This window comes from Capricornis sumatraensis, chromosome 2, assembly GCF_032405125.1.
Source record: "Capricornis sumatraensis isolate serow.1 chromosome 2, serow.2, whole genome shotgun sequence".
Classification (NCBI taxonomy): Eukaryota; Metazoa; Chordata; class Mammalia; order Artiodactyla; family Bovidae; genus Capricornis; species Capricornis sumatraensis.
Window position 1 is genome coordinate 141,926,301 of NC_091070.1, and position 21,669 is coordinate 141,947,969.

At 36.9% G+C, this 21,669-nt stretch overlaps 1 pseudogene; it reads left to right on the top strand.

Annotated features, from left to right (window-relative positions):
- The window catches only part of LOC138069513 (integrin beta-1-binding protein 1-like), a 117,445-nt pseudogene that overhangs the window by 20,515 nt on the left and 75,261 nt on the right, over positions 1-21,669 (top strand).

Below are 21,669 nucleotides of genomic sequence, written 5' to 3' on the forward strand. Positions count from 1 at the left end.
ATTCCAGTCCCGAATAATGAAAAGGACATCTTTTTGGGGTGTTAGTTCTAAAATGTCTTGTAGGTCTTCATAGAACTGTTCAACTTCAGCTTCTTCAGCATTACTGGTTGGGGCATAGACTTGGATTACTGTGATATTGAATGGTTTGCCTTGGAAACAAACACAGATCATTCTGTCATTTTTGAGATTGCATCCAAGTACTGCATTTTGGACTCTTCTGTTGACCATGATGGCTACTCCATTTCTTCTGGGGGATTCCTGCCCACAGTAGTAGATGTAATGGTCATCTGAGTTAAATTCACCCATTCCACTCCATTTTAGTTTGCTGATTCCTAGAATATCGACGTTCACTCTTGACATCTCCTGTTTCACCACTTCCAATTTGCCTTGATTCATGGAACTAACATTCCAGGTTCCTATGCAATATTGCTCTTTACAGCATCAGACCTTGCTTCTATCACCAGTCACATCCACATCTGGGTATTGTTTTTGCTGACTTTAGGGTTGAGGAATAATTAAGAATATCTAGAAGCCTTTTTAGGAGATAGAGACTTCCCTGGTGGCTCAGAGGGTAAAGCGTCTGCCTACAATGTAGGAGACCTGGATTCTATCCCTGGGTTGGGAAGATCCTCTGGAGAAGGAAGTTGTAACCCGCTCCAGTTCTCTTGCCTGGAAAATCCCATGGACGGAGAAGCCTGGTAAGCTACAGTCCGTGGGGCCGTAAAGAGTTGGACACGACTTAGTGACTTCACCTTACCTTACCTTACCTTTTTAGGAGATAGTGATCTTAAGATGCTAGGAGCAAACAGGATTTAGAAAGATAAGAAATAAACTGAAGAATGTAGCATGAGTTACAATGAAATCACAAGTTAAGTATAGGACACATAAGAGAAAGTAGATAATAGATAGTAAAGCCGATTCTGAGAGAATTGCTGAAGCAGGAACACTGTTTGTAGGATAACAATGATTTCTGGAAACAATAAATCTGGGTGGGGAAAACTAAAAACGTCAAAACTCTGACCTAATGCTTTTGTCAAAGTATAAAGGAAAACCTGAAGCTTGAAATAAACAAGTAGTTCCGTACTATGAGTCAGAGGCTACATCATCGTCCGCTGACACCGCTCACCCCTTCAGGCTGATTCCCTGGCTGCCAGAGCTGGACTCTGGCAAGTCTGATCTGTCCATGGGATTCTCCAGGCAAGAATACTGAAGTGGGTTGCCATGCCCTCCTTCAGGGGATCTTCCTGACCCAGGGACTGCATCTGCATCTTTTAGGTCTCCTGAATTGGCTGGAAGGTTCCTTATCATTAGTGCCACCTGGGAAGCCCCTTATGTACCAAAAAGAGCCTATTTTAAGTGTATATTTTGATGAGGTTTTGAAAACCTTCACCTCAGATTGGGACTTGAACCCACTTGGCCAGAATTCCAAACCCAGCCAAAACCCAGAGTCTTCCAACTGAGATTACACACTTGGTTTCAGGACTTAATGAAGCTCAGAAGGAAATCGTTGAGAGATAAAGTGATAGGTAAGAAGTGGATTTATTTAGAGAGAAACATATTCCATAGACAGAGTATGGGCCATCTCAGAAGATCAGAGTAGCCTATAGGGAAACTTTTAACAAATTATGATGAATTTAAATTTTCAAACATTATTATGCTACAGAATTTAATTTTATAGAGTCTTATTTAATTTTGAAATGTATTAACTTATTTAACATCATGGAAATAATTAGGTTCAGAACTAAAGAGAAAATGTACCTAATTTGATTTTTTTTTTTTAAGAGAAAAATCTAAAACCATAAGACCTTAGGTGAGAGGTGAGATGACATTGATTGAGAGAAGTCATTTCAGTGGACATAAGTTTGAGTAAACTCTGGTAATTGGAGATGGACAGGGAGGCCTGGCGTGATGCAGTGCATGGGATCACAAAAAGTCAGACACGACTGAGTGACTGAACTGAACTGAACTGAGTCCTAAAGAGTATAATGTACTCACTTCTGCTTCTGTGTTTTGATGCCATTTTTCTTTGAAAACTGGTGTTGACAAATAAAATAAATATGTTTATATAATATATTCTGCTTCTAGATCAATAGGACAGGTTTGAAAATAGTAATGAACAGTTGTTGCCTTAATATTAATTAGACCTGTATACAATAAATGATTCATCCAGGTTATGTCACAAATAATCTTTTAAAATTCAATGACCCTAAAAGATAATCCCTCCCTTCATTTGCCAAGATGAGTTTTTCTTTTTTTTTATTTTCATTTTCCAAAAATTTTTGGCAAATGATTAACAAAATATATGGCACATGATTAAACTGTAGAAGTACTGACTGCAACAATATCAGGAAATAATATTTAGTTGTCAAAGGCCAGAAGCAGATATAAGTTAAGAAAAATCAGAGCGCTGTTCTTTGCATGCCAGGGCTTCCTCATGGAGTAGGTGTCATTAGACAAACTAAATAACTAAATGATGAGCTGCTATATTTGGAAACTTTCCAAGCATGCTCTAAAGTATTTCTTATGCAAACATAGTGGGTCATGTGGCAAGACATCTATTCAAAGTCAGCATCAGAGAAAATGTAGGAATAAGTATGCCAATTTATCAGCCAACCTCTCTTTTCTTAATGTGAAAGTGGATATTTGCCTCAGTGAACAAGGTTTCTTTAACACTTAACTTCTAGTATTAGAGTGAACAGCAGGAGGGAAAATTGGGAATGTTCTTATATTTCTTTGTTGTTGTTCAGCCACTAAGTCATGTATGACTCTTTGGAACCCCATGGACTGCAGCATACTAGGATCCTCTGTCCTTCACTATCTCCTGGAGTTTATTCAAATTCGTGTCCTTTGAGTTGGTGATGCTATTTAACCACCTCGTCCTCTGCCACCCTCTTCTCCTTTTGCCTTCAATCTTTCCTAGCATTAGGATCTTTTCAAATGAGTCAGTTCTTTGCATCAGGTAGCCATAGTATTGGAGATTCAGCTTCAGCATCAGTCCTTCCAATGAATATTCAGGGTTGATTTCCATTGGAATTGACTGGTTTGATCTCCTTGCAGTCCAAGGAACTGTCAAGAGTTTAATCCAGCACCACAGTTCAAAAGCATCAATTCTTCAGAGCTCAGCCTTCTTTATGGTCCATTTCTCATATAGGTACATAGCTACCGTAAAAACGATAGCTTTGACTATACAGATGTTTGTCAGTAAAGTGACATCATTTCAGTTCAGTTGCTCAGTCGTTTCTCACTCTTTGCAACCCCCTGGACTGCAACACACCAGCTTCTCTGTCCATCACCAACTCCGAGAGCTTACTCAAACTCATGTCCATCTAGTTGGTGATGCTATCCAGCCATCTCATCCTCTGTGGTCCCCTTCTCCTCCTGCCTTCAATTTTCTCCAGCATCGGGGTCTTTTCCAATGAATCAGTTCTCATCAGGTGACCAAATTATTGAAGCTTCAGCCTCAGCATGAGTTCTTCTAATGAATATTCATGACTGATTTCCTTTAGAATTGACTGGTTTGATCTCCTTGCAGTCCAAGGGACTCTCAAGAGTCTTCTCCAACACCACAGTTCAAAAGCATCAATTCTTCAGCTCTCAGCTTTCTTTATGGTTCAAATCTCACATCTATACGTGGCTAATGAAAAAACCATAGCTTTGACTAGACAGACCTTTGTCAGCAAAGTAATGTCTCTGCTTTTTAATATGCTACCTAGTTTGGTCATAGCTTTTCTTCCAAGGAACAAGCATCTTTTTATTTCATGGCTGCAGTTACAATTTGCAGTGATTTGAAGACCCCCAAAATAAAGTCTCTCACTGCTTCTGTTGTTTCTGCATCTATTTGCCATGAAGTGATAGGACTGGAGGCCATGATCTTCGTTTTCTGAATGGTGAGTTCCAAGCCAGTTTTTTCACTCTACTCTCTCACCCTCATCAACAGGCTCTTAAAAACTACCATGTAGAAGCAGATATGCAAATGTCAAAGAATTGTAGCAATTCAGTTTTCATCTGGTACTATAGTGATGATAGAAGCTCGAGTGAAGAATGATATATTACAGTTCTCTGTCATTTGCTCATCTATTTCTACATGGTAGTTTTTAAGTTGCTAAGTTTTTCTTTTATTTCATGAATCATAACAGCTCGTGTGGAACAATGAGTGAAGCATCATTATAAGTTACTGCTATTAAATAGAAATATCCTGAAGGGCTCATTTGAGGGATGTAAAACATCAAGAGTTTTCATGGAATAGTAATTTAACCATGCATTCACTGACTTTCAGTAGACCATCAAGTCTACCTTTATCAACAATTCTGTACAGTTCATGTAAGCCACAGTTTCACATTGAAAAGGAGACAAGGAAAAATTAGGTCACTCACATCTATGTGTGTGTATTATACTATAGTGTTTTTATAAAAAAATAAACTTAAAAATTAACACTATACTATGTATAGTTACATTATTCATATGTGTGGAAGACAGACACTGAAATTATCCACAGCAATTTCTGATTCTGTGTAATTTTCTCCTTTTGTATGTAGGTTGGACCTTTGATTTGTTCTCAAATATAGAATATGACAAAGATGATAGAATGACATCCCTATGATTATATTACTAGATATGTAATCCATCTTCCTGGGCTTTCCTGGTGGCTCAGCAGTAAAGAATCCACCTGCAATGTAGGAGACACAGGTTTGGTTCTTGGATTGGGAAGCCCTGGAGAAGGAAATGGCAACCCACTCCAGTATTCTTGCCTGGAAAATCCCATGGACAGAGGAGCCTGGCAGGCTACAGTCCTTCGGGTAGCAAAGAGTCAGATAGGACATAGCGACTGAGTAACAACAACAATCTATCTTCCTAGCCAACTCATATTTTTTTAAATCCTCTGCTGGCTTTAAAGAAGCACAATGTCATGAATTAGCTGTCATGCTTAGATACCTATGTGGCAAGAAATTGCAAGCAGGCACCAGGTTCTGAGGGTGACCTCCAGAACAAATCTAACATACTCAGACCTGCAACCATAAGGAATGAATTATGTCAACAACCAAGGGACCTTGGAAATATACCATTCTTCACTTGAACCTCTACTGTCACTAGAGTCCCAGATGACAATTGAATTGCTAGAGTTCTCTGTCATTTGCTTATCTGCTTCTCTATTTCCAAAACATTTATTTAAAAGTTATGGGATAAGCCTTATATATAGATTTGTATAGTCTCTTTTTATTGACTGTTTTCTTGGGCTTTAGGTCATACAATCTGAGTCTTGGAATACTCACTAACCTTTTAAAATGCAAAATATTGTTTGTAAAACAAAATATTGTAGAGAATCCAGATGATTTATCCTCTCCTAGAGACAGCTGAAGGTTTTTTTCCAGTAGGCAGAGAGAGATGGAACTTAATTACTTTAATCCAAACATGGACTGAACAGAGTCAAGCCTCAATTATCGTATTAGTAAATTCACTCTACCTTTCAGATTTTGGTCCTAATGAAAGTGAAATTTTTAGCTGCTCATTTGTGTCTTACTCTTTGAGACTGCCATGGACTGTAGCCCATCAGGTTTCTCTGTCCATGGGATTCTCCAGGTAAGAATACTGAAGTCCATAGCCATCCTCTTCTCCAGGAGTTGAACTCAGGTCTCCTGCATTGCGGGCAGATTCTGTAGTGTCTGAGCTACAATGAAACCGTATACAAGGACCAGTATCCTTGTCTTATGAAATAAAACACTGACTCAAGAGTTAATGACTGGGAAAGGTGAAGACTGAAGATGTAGAAACAAAGAATAGCTGTTGGGCTGGGGAACTGGTAACAATTTAGACTGTGAATCTACCTTATAGTGGAATCACCAAATTCACAGTTCCCAGACAGATACAGATAAAAGTGTGACACACATTCCTAAGTTGTTTTTACACTATGATGTTTTTACATCAGATGAAAAGTGCTGACTATAAGAACATAGACACTATACTGGTTTGAACCAGAAGGTTGATGATGCAGATTCCCCATTACCTCATTACCAACCAACCAATCAGAAGAATGTCCACAAACTGATCACATCCTGCTCCTTGAACTAGTACTATAAGATTCCTTGCTACCCTGTCCAGGATGGAACACACAGCCTTGAGGGCAAGAGACTATTGTGCCCTCCTTTGCCTGGCAAAGCAATAAAGCTATTCTTTACTGCTTCACCCAAAACCCTGCCTCCAAGATTCAGTGTAGTGCCTGTGTACAGAGGCCAAGATTCAGTAACCCAAGGATGAATTTTTAGAAAGGGACATGGTTTCAGTGTTCACCAGGAATCCTTCTTCTGTGAGGACTTTAAAATCAGTTGTCATCTTCTCAGCCTTATGAGAATTCTATTTTGCTCTGAAATTTTTTTTGTTGTTGTTGTTGCCTCTTAGGTACCTGATCCATTTAGCTTCAAATTAGAAAACATATTGATGGTAAAAGTAGGCATAGATTTGAAGTCTCTTGACTATCAAATTTTGTATGTTCAGCACCTCCTAGGGAATATTAAAAGCTCTGCTGGTTTCTCCATCAACCTGGGGATTATTTTCATTTGAGTATTACCTGGATTTAAAAATTCTGTGTTCTCATTGTCCTGTCCAGTACCAGAAATGGAAATATTCCTCAGGGAAAAGTGGCTACTCAAAGGCAACTTATCTCTTCATTTTCTTTCCTCTCTAGAATTTAACCCATCCATGCTTTATGCTTTAGAATCTCTCTGAGACCTTTAAACAGATAAATAGTATTTTCCCATCTTTTCCCAGTTATTCTCAGTGGATTCATTGATTTTTGAAGTTACTCCAGTCTGCCTAGAAACAAAAGTCCTTCCACATTCATTTACATTTCCTAGCATATAGATATGGAGACAGAGAGAGACAGATTGATATTTTTCAGACAAATATGAAACATGATATTTCCCTTAATGTTTTTGCACTGGTACTTTAAAATATTTTTACTTAAATTCTTCAAATAAATTCACGACATGCTTATAAACCATTTCCCAAACTCAGGTATATTTTCAACTTTGTGTAGTTTCATTCATATGCCTGAAAAAAAAGTTACACGCTTCATCCTATAGATGTTTCATACTTCTTAAGATATGTTTCATTGTTTGTTCTCATTTTTCTCCTTCTTCTTTATTGTAATTTGCATAAATATATATATTTATATATATATATACACACATATTTGAAAACAAATATTTCTTCCAGTGTCTAAAATTAAATAATAATATAAAACCATTATGTTACTTTTGACACTAATTCCATACTCCATATACATTGTTTGAAAGTCTTGTGATTTTAGATTCAGATTATTATAGTAAATTTGATTTTAATATTATATACCTTACATTAAGTAATTATATCTTAACATATGCATTAATTATCATACTGAAAAAATAATTTAAATATTAACTTCAAGTTTTACTGGTTTTAATGTTTACATCATTTCTTTGATATGTTGTTGTTGTTCAGTTGCTCAGGCCTGTCAGACTCTTTGCAACTCCATAACTGCAGCAGGCCAGGGTTCTCTGCGCTTCACCATCTCCTGGAGCTTGCTCAAACTCATGCTTATTGAGTTAGTGATGCCATCCAATCATCTCATCCTCTATTGTCCCCTTCTCTATGCCTTCAATCCTTTCCAACATCAGAATCTTTTCACATGAGTCAGCTCTTTGCATCAGATGGCCAAAGTATTGAAGTTTCAGATTCAGCATCAATCCTTCCAATGAATATTTAAGATTGATTTCCTTTAGGATTGACTGGTTTGATTTCCTGGCAGTCCAACAGACTCTCAAGAGTCTTCTCCAACACCACAGTTCAAAAGCATCAATTCTGCAGTGCTCAGCTTTCTTTATAGTCCAACTCTCATATCCACATGTAACTACTGTAAAAACCATGACGTTGAATAGATAAACCTTTGTCAGCAAAATAATGTCTCTGCTTTTTAATATGTTGTCTAGGTTGGTCATAGCTTTTCTTCCAAGGAGCGAGTGTCTTTTAATTTTGTGGCTTCTGTCACCATCTGCAGTGATTTTGGAGCCCAAGAAAATAGTCTCTCATTGTTTCCATTGTTTCTCCATCTATTTGCCATGAACTGACGGGACTGGATGCCATGATTTTTGTTTTTTGAATGTTGAGTTTTAACCCAGCTTTTTCACTCTCATTGTTCATCTTCATCAAGAGGCTCTTTAGTTCTTAGTTTTCTGCCATAAGGGTGGTGTCATCTACACATCTGAGGTGATTAATATTTCTCCTGGCAATCTTGATTCCATCTTGTGCTTCATCCATCCCAGTATTTTGCATAATGTGCTCTGCATAGAAGTTAAACAAGCAGGGTGACCATATACAGCCTTGACGTACTCCTTTCCTGATTTGGAACCAATTCGTTGTTCCATGTCTGGTTCTAACTGTTGTTTCTTGATCTGCATATAGGTTTCACAGGAGACAAGTAAGGTGGTGTGGTATTCCCATCCCTTTAAGAATTTTCCACAGTTTGTTGTGATCCACACAAAGGCTTTAGCATAATCTATGAAACAGAAGTAGATGTTTTTCTGCAACACTCTTGCTTTTTCAGTGATCCAATAGATGCTGGTAATTTGATCTCTGCTTCCTCTGCATTTTGTAAATCCAGCTTAAACATTTGGGAGTTCTTGGTTTACGTAGTGTTGAAGCCTGGTTTGGAGAATTTTGAGCATTACTTTCCTAGCATGTGAAATGAGTGCAATTGTGAGATAGTTTCAACATTCTTTGACATTGCCCTTCTTTTGGATTGGAATGAAAGCTGATTTTTTCCAGTCCTGTGGCCACTGTTGCCTTTTCCATATTTCCTGGCATATTGTGTGCAGCACCTTAACAGCATCTTCTTTGAGGATTTGAAATAGCTCAGCTAGTATTCCACCACTTTCACCTGCTTAGTTTGTAGTGATGTTTCCTAAGGGCCACTTGACTTTGCACTCCAAGATGTCTGGCTCTAGGTTAGTGATCACACCATCATGGTTATTTGGTCATTAAGAACTTTTTTTTGTATAGGTCTTGTATTCTTGCCACGTCTTCTTTATATCTTCTGCTTTTATATGTAACATTACTTATTGTTGAGTTTTCTATGTGATTTATTCCTCAAAATACTAGTATTTTTCAAATACTATTTGACATATTTATTTATCAGAAGGGTAATGATTCCTAGTCTTTTGTATTAACTTGTTTCACAAATGTGTATTAGCCTGGCTGCATATGTAATATTTTCCACAGTATTTTATAGGGGGAAGAATTGTTGTAGATATACGGCTCTGAAGTGCTCCCTATGCACCATTCACCACCCTGGATTTCCTGAATATTTGAAGGATATTTACCTTGCATTAATAGCAGTGGTACATAATTGCAGTGGCTTTCTAATGCTAAATTTCTACATAGAAGATAATTCATTAGCTATCGTGGGAGAGTTGAGCTTAGTGTAATTTCCCAGGAGTTTTACTTATGTTCCCTTTTGATGTTTGAAGAAAAGAAAAATAATTGTTATGGGTTACTTACTATGGATTTGTATTTACAAAGAAGAAAATTGGGGTGTGTCAGAGCAAGGGAGTTACATATGGTTTGTGGGGGACAGTTGGTGCATATTATTTTCTATTTGATCCTCATAGGAATTTTTATTCTGAAAAAATTAGCTATAATATATCTGTGCTTTATAAATGGTTGATAATTTATAGAACTTTTGGAATTTTTTTCAGATAAGGAAAATTTTATTCTATACTTTTAAAAAATGCTTCTATGTTTTCTATTTTCTTGTTTACTTTGTAAATGGCTGAATTTTTCTGGCTTTCTTCATATATTTTATCCTTTTGCATATCTTTTTAATCTATATGCTTGTCACAAGCAACATTTCAATTCATTTTACAAATTAATGGTTTCTTCTGTAAGATAGCGACCTGATTTATTTCATATTACTTATTGGAATAAATCTCTTTTAAAGACTATGTGATCTTTCTTTAGAAAGAGCCACTGCCCAAATTTGGACTCTAGTGACACACTCTGGCTATGCATCCTGTAATGCTATGTAAGTGAAGTACAGAGAGAATCGGATGGTGTCAGCAGGTCATTGCAGAGTGAGCAAGCCATTGTGTAAGTGCTGATGGCATTTGCTTTACCTTCCAAAGAAGGTCTTTGCTTCACCACTGACTGCATGTATTGTTTCTCAGAGCCTGTGGTTTTGGTAGCAGCAGTGGTGGAGGGGTGGTTCTGCTGGGGAGGGATTTCATCTTCTCAATTCCCAGGCAAATTTTTTTTTTAAGCAAGTAATTTGGTTAGTATTTCACACTATGCATTTCCATGTGAAATGCATAAGCATGTCTTAAAATTTCTGGCGTGTTTTGTCATCTCTCAGTTTTTCACTATATTCAGCTTGAAGTGACTGAAGTTAGATATGTAGGTTCAAATAGAAATCCTAAAATATAATCATGCACCTTGAAAATAACTAGATATTAATAAACTTTCCTACATATGGTTAGGTTTTTAGGGGGAGTTATTTTGTGATCATTTTATTTTTGCTTAGATTTGATGTTAAAATACACACCAGTATCTAAAGAATAATGATTATATCCTTTCCACTTACATGTAGGAAAAATAGAAAGTAAATCCATGGTTTTCAAAGGAGTAAAGAAAAAATACAGTGGTCTTACTATAATGATTACACATTACAGAAGTTGATTAACTGATCAATTAATTCCACCAACATTTATTGCATACTTTATGTATGGAACACATTATAAAGTGCTGAAATAAAGAGATAATAATATACATGATTAACTTTAGCACTGTTATTCAACATGTACATTGTTCATTGTCATTTAACTGCTTCTTTCAGGTACTGTAAAATTTTAGATTTAGCTTCAGAATATTATAATTATATTAGGAATACTTTAATATTTTTTTAATTATTTTGACTGCTTCATTTTCAGAAATAAGGTGTTTTTTTTTTTTTTTTAATACAAACCAGTCAACACTCTAGTAACATTCTTTGTGACTTTTACTTTGAATGTTACTTGCTACACTAAAGGCAATGAAGACTTTTCAGATGGAAATTAAATATTTTACATTTTCACTTCCAAGTGGACTAGGATGAATTTTTTCCAAGAATATTGGTTTTTATTACAATTTCAGATGTCCAATAATGAGAGCAAACTAATTTTTTATAAAATGCCTTCAATGTTTATTAGCTTTTGCGAGATAGGAAGAAAAATTTGTCTCCTTTAACATAGAATCAAGAAGGATTGATATGTTCACCTGAAAAATCAGAGTAATCTGATTGTCTACTGTAATGAACACTTGATTAATGTGAAACTTTACACAGTGTCATTAAAGAGAGACAATATGATTGATTAGATCAGGACAACTATGCATTTCACCAGTTTGTGCCATTTATGGAGTAGTGGGTGTATGAGTGAATGGTGAATGAAAGCAATTAATGTCACAGGTAAATAAATTTCAGCTGGAAATCTAGATTGATATAACATTTATGGAAACTGATATATGTGATGAAATTTGAATTAAAAGGCAAAAAATGGAACATTGAAAATTGTTGAGACTTTAAATAGAGGTAAATACATCACTAATAGTTGGCAAACTATTTGGAAAATATTTCAGATTTATGAAAGCTACTTGAAAGATATTCCTGCATTTGAATTATGAAAAATCATATGTAGAAACTGAAACATTTTGCTATTATTTACTTCAATTTAAGCTATCATGGATGTCAGAGAGCATTCTGAGCTAACTGGCAAAGAGTCAATGACAAATGAATCAATGAAGTATTCATTAGAGGAATTCAGTAGGAATCCTTAACCATCTCCAACCCTATTAAAATTTGCAAAATACTTCTGTGCTCTACTTTCAATCCTTTCAAAAGGTTATGAAAAACATCAATTTTAAATTAGGACATGGCTGCTAAGATTTCATGATTGCTCAGAGCAATATTGGTCTTTATGGTGTCTAATAACATCATGAGAGCAGCAACAGTATGATCCCAAAGTAAATCACAAGATTAAACTTTTGCTCAGGACTTTTGGGTTGCTCCATCATGTTGCATAGAGTATCTTGTCTATTTAATCATCAAATGACCACAAATCTTTAAGGGATAAAATTATTATAAAATAAGCATAAGAAAGCTATCTCATTTCTTTCCTTACTTTCTTCATTTATGAGAAAAAAAGTCCATTTATTTATGGAGTCTACATTCCATTCTAGGTTTTGTCATTACTGTTATTACTGGTAATTCATTCATAATAATTCAGAATGTTAAAAAAAAAAAAAAACTTCTATCCTCATGGGACTTCTTACAGAAAGAGACAAAATAAATAAGAGAACAAGTAACACATGTATTCTATTAAATATTGGCAAGTGGTGAGAAGAAAAGGAATACATCAGCAAAGAAGTATGTATGGGTTGAAAGGTTAGAATAGGCAAGAAAAGTTACTCTAAAAAGTGAATTTTTAATAAATCTTAAATATAAGTTCCCTCTCACAAGCCTGGCATGTTCAATGAAAATGAGAATGTTTGCCTGGGTGCAGACTGTGAGACCGGAGTAGAAGAAATGAGACTAGAGAAATAAGAGAGCGAGGGAGCAACAAGAGCTCTAGAGATGTTGTAAGGACTTTGTTCTTTACTCTGAGGAAAAAAAAAAAAAAAACTATTATTAGCAGATTTCAAGCAAAGAGTGACACAATGTGATATGTATACTACTCTCCCTGTGGAGAGTTCTTCTCACTTTGGGTTTATGAAATCATTCATTTATACAGTTAAATTTTTAGATTTACACGCATGTGTGCTAAGTCTCTTCAGTTGTGTCTGACTCTGTGACCATGTGGACTCTCCATGGGATTCTCTAGGCAAGAACACTGGAGTGGGTCTCCAAGGCCTCCTCCAGGGGATCTTCTTAACCCTTGAACCCACATCTCTTATGTCTTCTGCACTGGCAGACAGGTCCTTTACTACTAGCACCACCATAGATCTTCCAAATTCTTGATGCCAGTCGCATATATCTCAAATTTATTAACATATAATACATCCAGTGTTTCTAGAATTTACATGTCTCACTTATATGATCAACACTGTTACAGAATTTCTGTGCAGAAAAAAAGATAAAGTTTAAAGAATGTAGTCTTTAGTTAATTAGTTTAATGCTGCAGGGCAAAGTTAACCAGAAAGCTAGAAAAACCATGAATTACAGAAATTTTGTAAATGCAAAACAAAAATCTTGAGAAATCAAGCCAACATCTATTATTAAATCCTTAATAATGTATACAAGCTGCCATTAATTTCTATAAACTTTTTTTTCAGTTTTACTTTTATACGTAGTGCTTTTTTGTGCACTAAGAAATCTTTGCCACATGATAGTGAAATTTTATCCTATGCCATTTTCCTATAACCTTTATAGCATTAGCTTGCTTTTAGGTCTTGTAATTACGTATGTGAGAGTGTGTGTGAGTGTATTGTGAGGTAAGGTTCAAATCTTTTTTTTTTTCTTTTTGAATATATCCAGTTGTTTAAGCTCCATTTATTGAAAATCTCTTTTCTCACATTAAATTGCATTGGTTATTTTATTGAGAAATGATTACCACATATATTCATTTGTTAATGGACACTCTCTTCTCTTCCATTGATTTATTTATACCACGTTAGTGTACTTGTCTTGAGAACCCCATGAATGGTATGAAAAGGCAAAAAGATAGAACACTGAAAGATGAACTCCCAAGGTTGGTAGGTGCCCAATATGCTACTGGAGATCAGTGGAGAAATAATTCCAGAAAGAATGAAGAGTTGTGGTCAAAGCAAAAGCAACACCTGGTTGTGAATATGACTAAAGTGGATGGAAGTAAAGTCCGATGCTGTAAAGAGCAATATTGCATAGGAGCCTGGAATGTTAGGTCCATGAATCAAGGCAAATTGGAAGTGATCAATCAGGAGATGGTAAGAGTGAACATCAACATTTTAGGAATCAGCAAACTAAAATGGACTAAAATGAGTGAAATTAACTCAGATGACCATTATATCTGCTACTGTGGGCAACAATCCCTTAAAAGAAATGCAGTAGCCTTCACAGTCAACAAAAGAGTCTGAAAGACAGTACTTGGATGCAATCTCAAAAACAACAGAATGATCTCTGTTCATTTCCAAGGCAAATCATTCAATATCACAATAATCCAAGTCTATGCCCCAACAAGTAATGCTGAAGAAGCTGAAATTGAATGGTAATATGAAGACCTACAAGACCTTCTAAAACTAACACCCCAAAAGATGTCCTTTTCATTATAGGCAACTGGAATGCAAAAGTAGGAAGTCAAGAAACACCTGGAGTAATGGGCAAATTTGGCCTTGGAGTACAGAATGAAGAAGGGCAAAGGCTAATAGAGTTTTGCCAAGAGAACACACTGGTCATAGCAAACACCCTAGTCAGCTCTATACAGTCAGCAAAAACAAGACTAGAAGCTGACCATGGCTCAGATCATGAATTCCTTATTTGTTAAATTCAAACTTAAATTGAAGAAAATAGGGAAAACCACGAGACCATTCAGGTATGACCTCACTCAAATCACCTATGATTATACAATGGAAGTGAGAAATAGATTTAAAGCATAGATCTGATAGACAGGATACCTGCACAACTATAGGAGATTTGTGACACTGTACAGGAGGTAGTGATCCAGATCATCCCCAAGAAAAAGAAATGCAAAAAGGCAAAATGGTTGTCCAAGGAAGCCTTACAAATAGCTGTGAAAAGAAGAGACGTGAAAGGCAAAAGAGAAAAGAAGAGTATACCCATTTGAATGTAGAGTTCCAAAGAATAGCAAAGAGAGATAAGAAAGCCTTCCTCAGGGATCAATGCAAAGAAACGGAGGAAAACAATAGAATGAGAAAGACTAGAGACCTCTTCAAGAAAATTAAAGATACCAAGGGAGCATTTCATGCAAAGATGGGTTCAATAAAGGATAGAAATGGTATGAACCTAACATAAGCAGAAGATATTAAGAAGAGGTGACAAGAATACACAGAAGAACTATACATAAAAGATCTTAATGACCCAGATAACAACGATGGTGTAATCACTAACCTAGAATCACACATCCTGGAATGTGAAGTCAAGTGGGCATTAGAAAGCATCAATACGAACAAAGCTAGTGGAGGTGATGCAATTCCAATTGAGCTATTTCAAATCATAAAAGATGATGCTGTGAAAGTGTTGCACTCAATATGCCAGCAAATTTGGAAAACCAAGCAGAGGCCACAAGACTGGAAAAGGTCAGTTTTCATTCTAATCCCAAAGAAAGGCAATGACAAAGAATAATCAAACTACCTCACAATTGCACTAATCTCACAAGCTAGCAAAGTAGTGCTCAAAATTCTCCAAGCCAGGCTTCAACAATACGTGAACCATGATCTTCCAGATGTTCAAGGTGATTTTAGAAAAGGCAGAAGAACTCTAGGTCAAATGCCAGCATCTGCTGGATCGTCGAAAAACAAAAGAGTTCCAGAAAAACATCTGTTTCTGCTTTATTGACTATGCCAAAGCCTTTCACTGTGTGGATCACAACAAATTGTGGAAAGTTCTGAAAGAGATGGGCATACTAGACCAGCTGATCTGCCTCTTGAGAAATCTGTATGCAGGTCAGGAAGTAAGAGTTAGAAGTGGACATGGAACAACAGACTGGTTCCAAATAGGAAAAGGAGTACGTCAAGGCTGTATATTGTCACCCTGCTTATTTAACTTATATGCAGATTACATCATGAGAAAAACCTGGGCTGGAGGAAGCACAAGCTGGAATCAAGATTGCCGGGAGAAATATCAATAACCTAAGATATGCAGACGACACCACACTAATGGAAGAAAGTGAATAAGAAATAAAGAGCCTTTTGATGAAAGTGAAAGAAGAGAATGAAAATGTTGGCTTAAAACTCAACATTCAGAAAACTAAGGTCATGGCATCTGGTCCTATCACTTCATGGCAAATAGGTGGGGAAACAATGGAAACAGTGAGAGACTTTATTTTTGTGGGGGCACCAAATCACTGCACATGGTGACTGCAGCCATGAAATTAAAAAGCTGCAGCCAGCTTACTCCCAGAAGAAAAGCTATGATCAAACTAGACAGCATTTTTAAAAGCCGAGACTTTACTTCGCTAACAAATGTCCATCTAGTCAAGGCTATGCTTTTTCCAGTGGTCATGTATAGGTGTGAGAGTTGGACTATAAAGAAAACTGTGCACCAAAGAATTGATGCTTTTGAACTGTGGTTGTTGGAGAAGACCCTTGAGGGTCCCTTTGACTGAAAAGACATCCAACCAGTCTATCCTAAAGGAGATCAGTCCTGAGTGTTCATTGGAAGAACTGATGATAAACCTGAAACTCCAATACTTTGGCCACCTGTTGCAAAGAACTGACTTATTTGAAAAGACACTGATGCTGAGAAAGATTAAAGGTAAGAGGAGAAGGGGATGACAGAAGATGAGCTGGTTGGATCGCATCACCTGCTCAGTGGAAACGAGTTTGAGTAAACTGCAGGTCAGGAAACAACAGTTAGAACTGGATATGGAACAACAGACTGGTTCCAAATAGGAAAAGGAGTGCATCAAGGCTGTATATTGTCATCCTGCTTATTCAACTTATATGCAGAATACATCATGAGAAATGCTGGACTTGAAGAAGCACAAGCTGGAATAAAGATTGCCGGGAGAAATCTCAATAACCTCAGATATGCAGATGACACCACCCTTATGGCAGAAAGTGAACAGGAACTAAAAAGCCTCTTGATGAAAGTGAAAGTGGAGAGCGAAAAAGTTGGCTTAAAGCTCAACATTCAGAATATGAAGATCATGGCATCTGGTCCCATCACTTCATGGGAAATAGATGGGGACACAGTGGAAACAGTGTCAGACTTAATTTTCTGGGGCTCCAAAATCACTGCAGATGGTGACTGCAGCCATGACATTAAAAGACGCTTACTCCTTGGAAGAAAAGTTATGACCAACCTAGACAGCATATTCAAAAGCAGAGACATTACTTTGCCGACTAAGGTCCATCTAGTCAAGGCTATGGTTTTCCCAGTGGTCATGTATGGATGTGAGAGTTGGACTGTGAAGAAAGGTGAGAGCTGAAGAATTGATGCTTTTGAACTGTGGTGTTGGAGAAGACTCTTGAGAGTCCCTTGGACTGCAAGGAGATCCAACCAGTCCATTCTGAAGGAGATGAGCCCTAGGATTTCTTTGGAAGGAATGATGCTAAAGCTGAAACTCCAGTAGTTTGGCCACCTCATGCGAAGAGTTGACTCATTGGAAAAGACTCTGATGCTGGGAGGGATTGGGGGCAGGAGGAGAAGGGAACAACAGAGGATGAGATGGCTGGATGGCATCACTGACTCGATGGACATGAGTTTGAGTGAACTCCGGGAGTTGGTGATGGACAGGGAGGCCTGACGTGCTGTGATTCATAGGGTTGCAAGGATTCGGACATGACTGAGCGACTGAACTGAACTGAGCCAATATTTTTGCATTTCCTTCAATAATAATTAATTAGAAAAGATTAATTTTGTCATGATTTGTTGAAACACTTAAAGAAAATGTTTATTAGCCGATATTGAAAAAATAACTAATTTTCATGCAGATTACCACTAATTTATCAGAATAAATTGTAGGACTTAAATATGCCTCTGTGTTGCTTCATCAGAGCTATAAGCACATCAACTGAAAGTACTTAAAATGAATTAGTTTGATTTTTTTGTCATTTTCCTATGGCATTTAAACATTTGATATTTTTTTAATATATATTATCAAACACATATATAAATATGTTATACTAAAGACTTTCTGTTTCTTTCATACTAGCAAAACAATATTTATATTATAGAGTTATGCCGATTATACTTCATACATGACTTTGCATTGTTATAGTTATGATGGCTTGTAAATAGTACCTAATACACTATTCTTGCCTCTAAAATTCCATGGACAGAGGAGCCTGGCAGGCTACAGTCCATGGGGTCACAAAAGAGTCAGACACAACTTAGTGACCAAAGAACAACAAATAAAAATAGGCATATAGAACAATCATTGGAATATTTATTTTCCAAATATGTATTATAGATATTCTTTTGAACCATAGGTCCTACCCTTTGAAGACTTTCCAGATTCAATCTTTAAATGATTTTACATTACTATTAATAGATGTAGATTAAAGATCATTTGCAAAGTTCCTTTGTTTGAGGCACTGTCAAAGTGCTGGAAGTTCAGTTGTGAAAATAAAGTGTCTCCAAAATATTGGGGGTCGACAGTTAATAAACAAGTAGATGCATAAAGTAAATTTTAGGTGGAAATAAAAGCCACAGAATAACAGGATGATATGGTAAAAAGCATCATGGTTTGGGGTGAGGTTATCTGAGATAGATACTCAAGAAATGTCCTCTGAAAAGGCAATATTGAACGGAGGATAGAATAATAGAAAAACTGTCCAGTAAAGAATTAGGAATAAGTCAGAAAATGTGGGGTTCATAGTGAAGGACATTGTAAGCATAGGGAGAGATAGATATGAGGTAAGAGTGGAAAGCTGGACAAGAGATGCACAATTTTTACACCATGATAAGCTAAAGCAATTTAATACCATAGTTAAGTATACATAGTGCGGTTGTCAGTAGGTGATTGGTTAACAAAACTGAAGTCACTAGCATAAGTCAGTGTGAAACCACAGGGCTAACTAAGATTCTCAGGGGATACTACACAAACCGAGGGAAAAGAAAAGGGTCCAGATTTCATTCTTTAAATTAAGATATTACATTAAAAGCTATATAGACACAATGAATTCTAAGTAGTATCTGAAATTTATCAAATTGCCATTGACTTAATATATGTAATACTGCCTCTTGAACAATAATAATTGCTAAAATACACTAATTATGTGCCCAACACTCTTTTAAGTGTTTTATTTATTTAAACTAAACACAGGTATGTGGTATGTTCTAAAGTCAACTTCATTTAAAAGATGGAAGAAGCCAGGCTAAGGAGGATAAATCACTCTCAAATATGCTCAGCTTGTAAGTTTTAGAAACAGGACTAGAATCCAGGCAGTTTGACACCAGAGCTCACTATCTAATTCTACTTCAAAAGACATTATGTACATATATTGGGCTTATCTTTCCAAAGGCCTAACATTAAATTTCCTGGAGACATGAAGATTTTTGGTGAACTGGTTAAAAATCTGGAGCAAATTTTCTACCTACATCCACGTTGAAATGTGACTGTTGAAATATGACTTTGTAACTTAATTCCTCACATCAAGAGTCTATCTCTCTTGTAACTGTGAGATTCATGTGATTGTGAATCAGGAAAATATAAACAGAATATCACTCTTCACAAATATTAGGGCAATGGCAATCTGATTAATTTCAGATCTTACTGAGAAAACATCCTGCCTATAAGCTCTTAAGGTTGTTGTTTACTTGCTAAGTCATGTCTGACTTTTTTGAGACCTCCATGTACTGTAGATCACCAGGTTCCTCTGTCCATGGGATTTCCCAGGCAAGGATACTGCAGTGGGTCACCATTTCCTTTTCCAGGGCATCTTCCCAACCCAAGGATAGAACCTGTGTCTCCTGCATTGGCAGGCAGATTTTTTTTTAACCACTGAGCCACATCCGAGGCCCATAAGCTCTTAATATAGAAAAGCAAATTAAAGAAAGGTATTCTTTCTCTGTGTGCTTTTATAGATGGCTGGTGCTGGCAGAAGTGACTGGGTAACAGATCAGGCCTCAGGAGTCCTGGCATGCTTCTACTCTCTCAGGACTTTGCCACCACCAAACAGCAAGTCTCTACTCCTCAGCTGGAGGATGAGAAAACAGATGGAGGCAAACCCAACAGTTCACACTGTCACTCTAAATCACTCAAAGGCAGTAGAAAATGTAAGTTTAACATTTAAAATGTAAATTATTTAACTATACTATCAATATTGGGGGAGAAAATCACAGGATCATCTCAGAGGCAAAAATCTTGATGAAACCTTTTAGCGAGTCTATGGAAAGAGAACTTACTTTTATAAACTGTACCTATAAAATGTAAACAAAATTTAAAAAATGAACAACATATTTTATCACTAACTTTTTAAGGGTTAGCAAGAATAAATCAATAAGGTACATATAAAAATAAGATAAAAATGATGTATTTTTACCAATTCTGCTACATTTAGATAAAAGCCTTAGTTAACATAATAGGGCACACAAAATGAAAAGTCATATGAAATGAATGATAATAAATAAAAGTCTTATTTTATGTAGATTGTATGTGTTGAAGATGTGAAAGTATCCAAAAGACAAATTATAAGGCTAAGTAAGTGAGTACAGCACAAGTATTGGTTGTGGTCTTGGCAGGAAAGACTTGGCAGTTTCACAAGTGGTAACTGAAAAGTTTAATGAAGAAACTATCTCAATGGCTGCAATCACCCTCAAGAGAAGTTAACAAGATATGGGCTTCCCTTGTGGTTCAGCTGGTAAAAATCTGCTGATATGGTGAAACTTGCAGTGAGGGACAAGAGTAGGAAGCCTAACTTGAAGGGGCCAAAGAATGGGAAATATTACCAGTATCTGAGAACTGCAGCTGTAGTGTAGTGCCACTACACATTATCTGTTTTCTTTAGTAAGGGAATATGGCTACCTTTAAACCATAGCTTAAAAGAGATAGAGCCTATAAGATAAATCCCCATGCCTTTGTTTCCTCCTGCTCTCCTCTCTTCTGATAGCGCCTCCTATGAGTGGGTCCCCCAAAAGGTAAAGGGATTAGGAACCCAGTTGATGCTATCCATGAATATCAGATTTTAAAAACAAAGAAATGGGAGTTTGGGATGTATATTGGATCTGGAAGGGCAGAATTTGTCAGAGAATATTCAACAACATGGGGCTTCTCTGATAGTTCAGCTGGTAAAGAACCCTTCTGCAATGCAGGAGACCTCAGTTTGATTCCTGGGATGGGAGAATCCCCTAGAGAAGGGATAGGCTACCCACTCCAGTACTCTTGGGCTTCCCTGGTGGCTCAGATGGTAAAGAATCTGCCTGCAATAAGTAAGACCTGGGCTTGATCCCTGGGTTGGAAGATCCCCTGGAGGAGGTCATGGCAACCCACTCCAGTTTTTTGCCTGGAGAAATCCCATGGACAGAGGATCCTGGTGGATTCCAGTCCATGGAGTCACAAAGAGTAGGATGTGACTGAGTGACTAAGCACAGCACAGCACATTCAACATCAACAAAAGTACATTCATTTTCTGTAAAAGTCCAATATAAAAAGATAGTTGTATTTTTATATCTGTCAGTAATGGGTTAAATAGTGTCCCCCAAAATTCATGTCCACCTAGAACCTCAGAGTGACACTTTATTTGGAAATGTCTTTGGAGGTGAATTAAAGATCTTGAGACAGTATCATACTAGATTTATGGTGGGCCCTAAATTCAATAACTGCTGTTGCTGCTGCTGCTAAGTCGCTTCAGTCGTGTCCGACTCTGTGCGACGCCATAGACGGCAGCCCACCAAGCTCCGCCATCCCTGGGATTCTCCAGGTAAGAACACTGAAGTGGGTTGCCATTTCCTTCTCCAATGCGTGAAAGTGAAGTCGCTCAGTTGTGCCTGACTCTTAGCGACCCCATGGACTG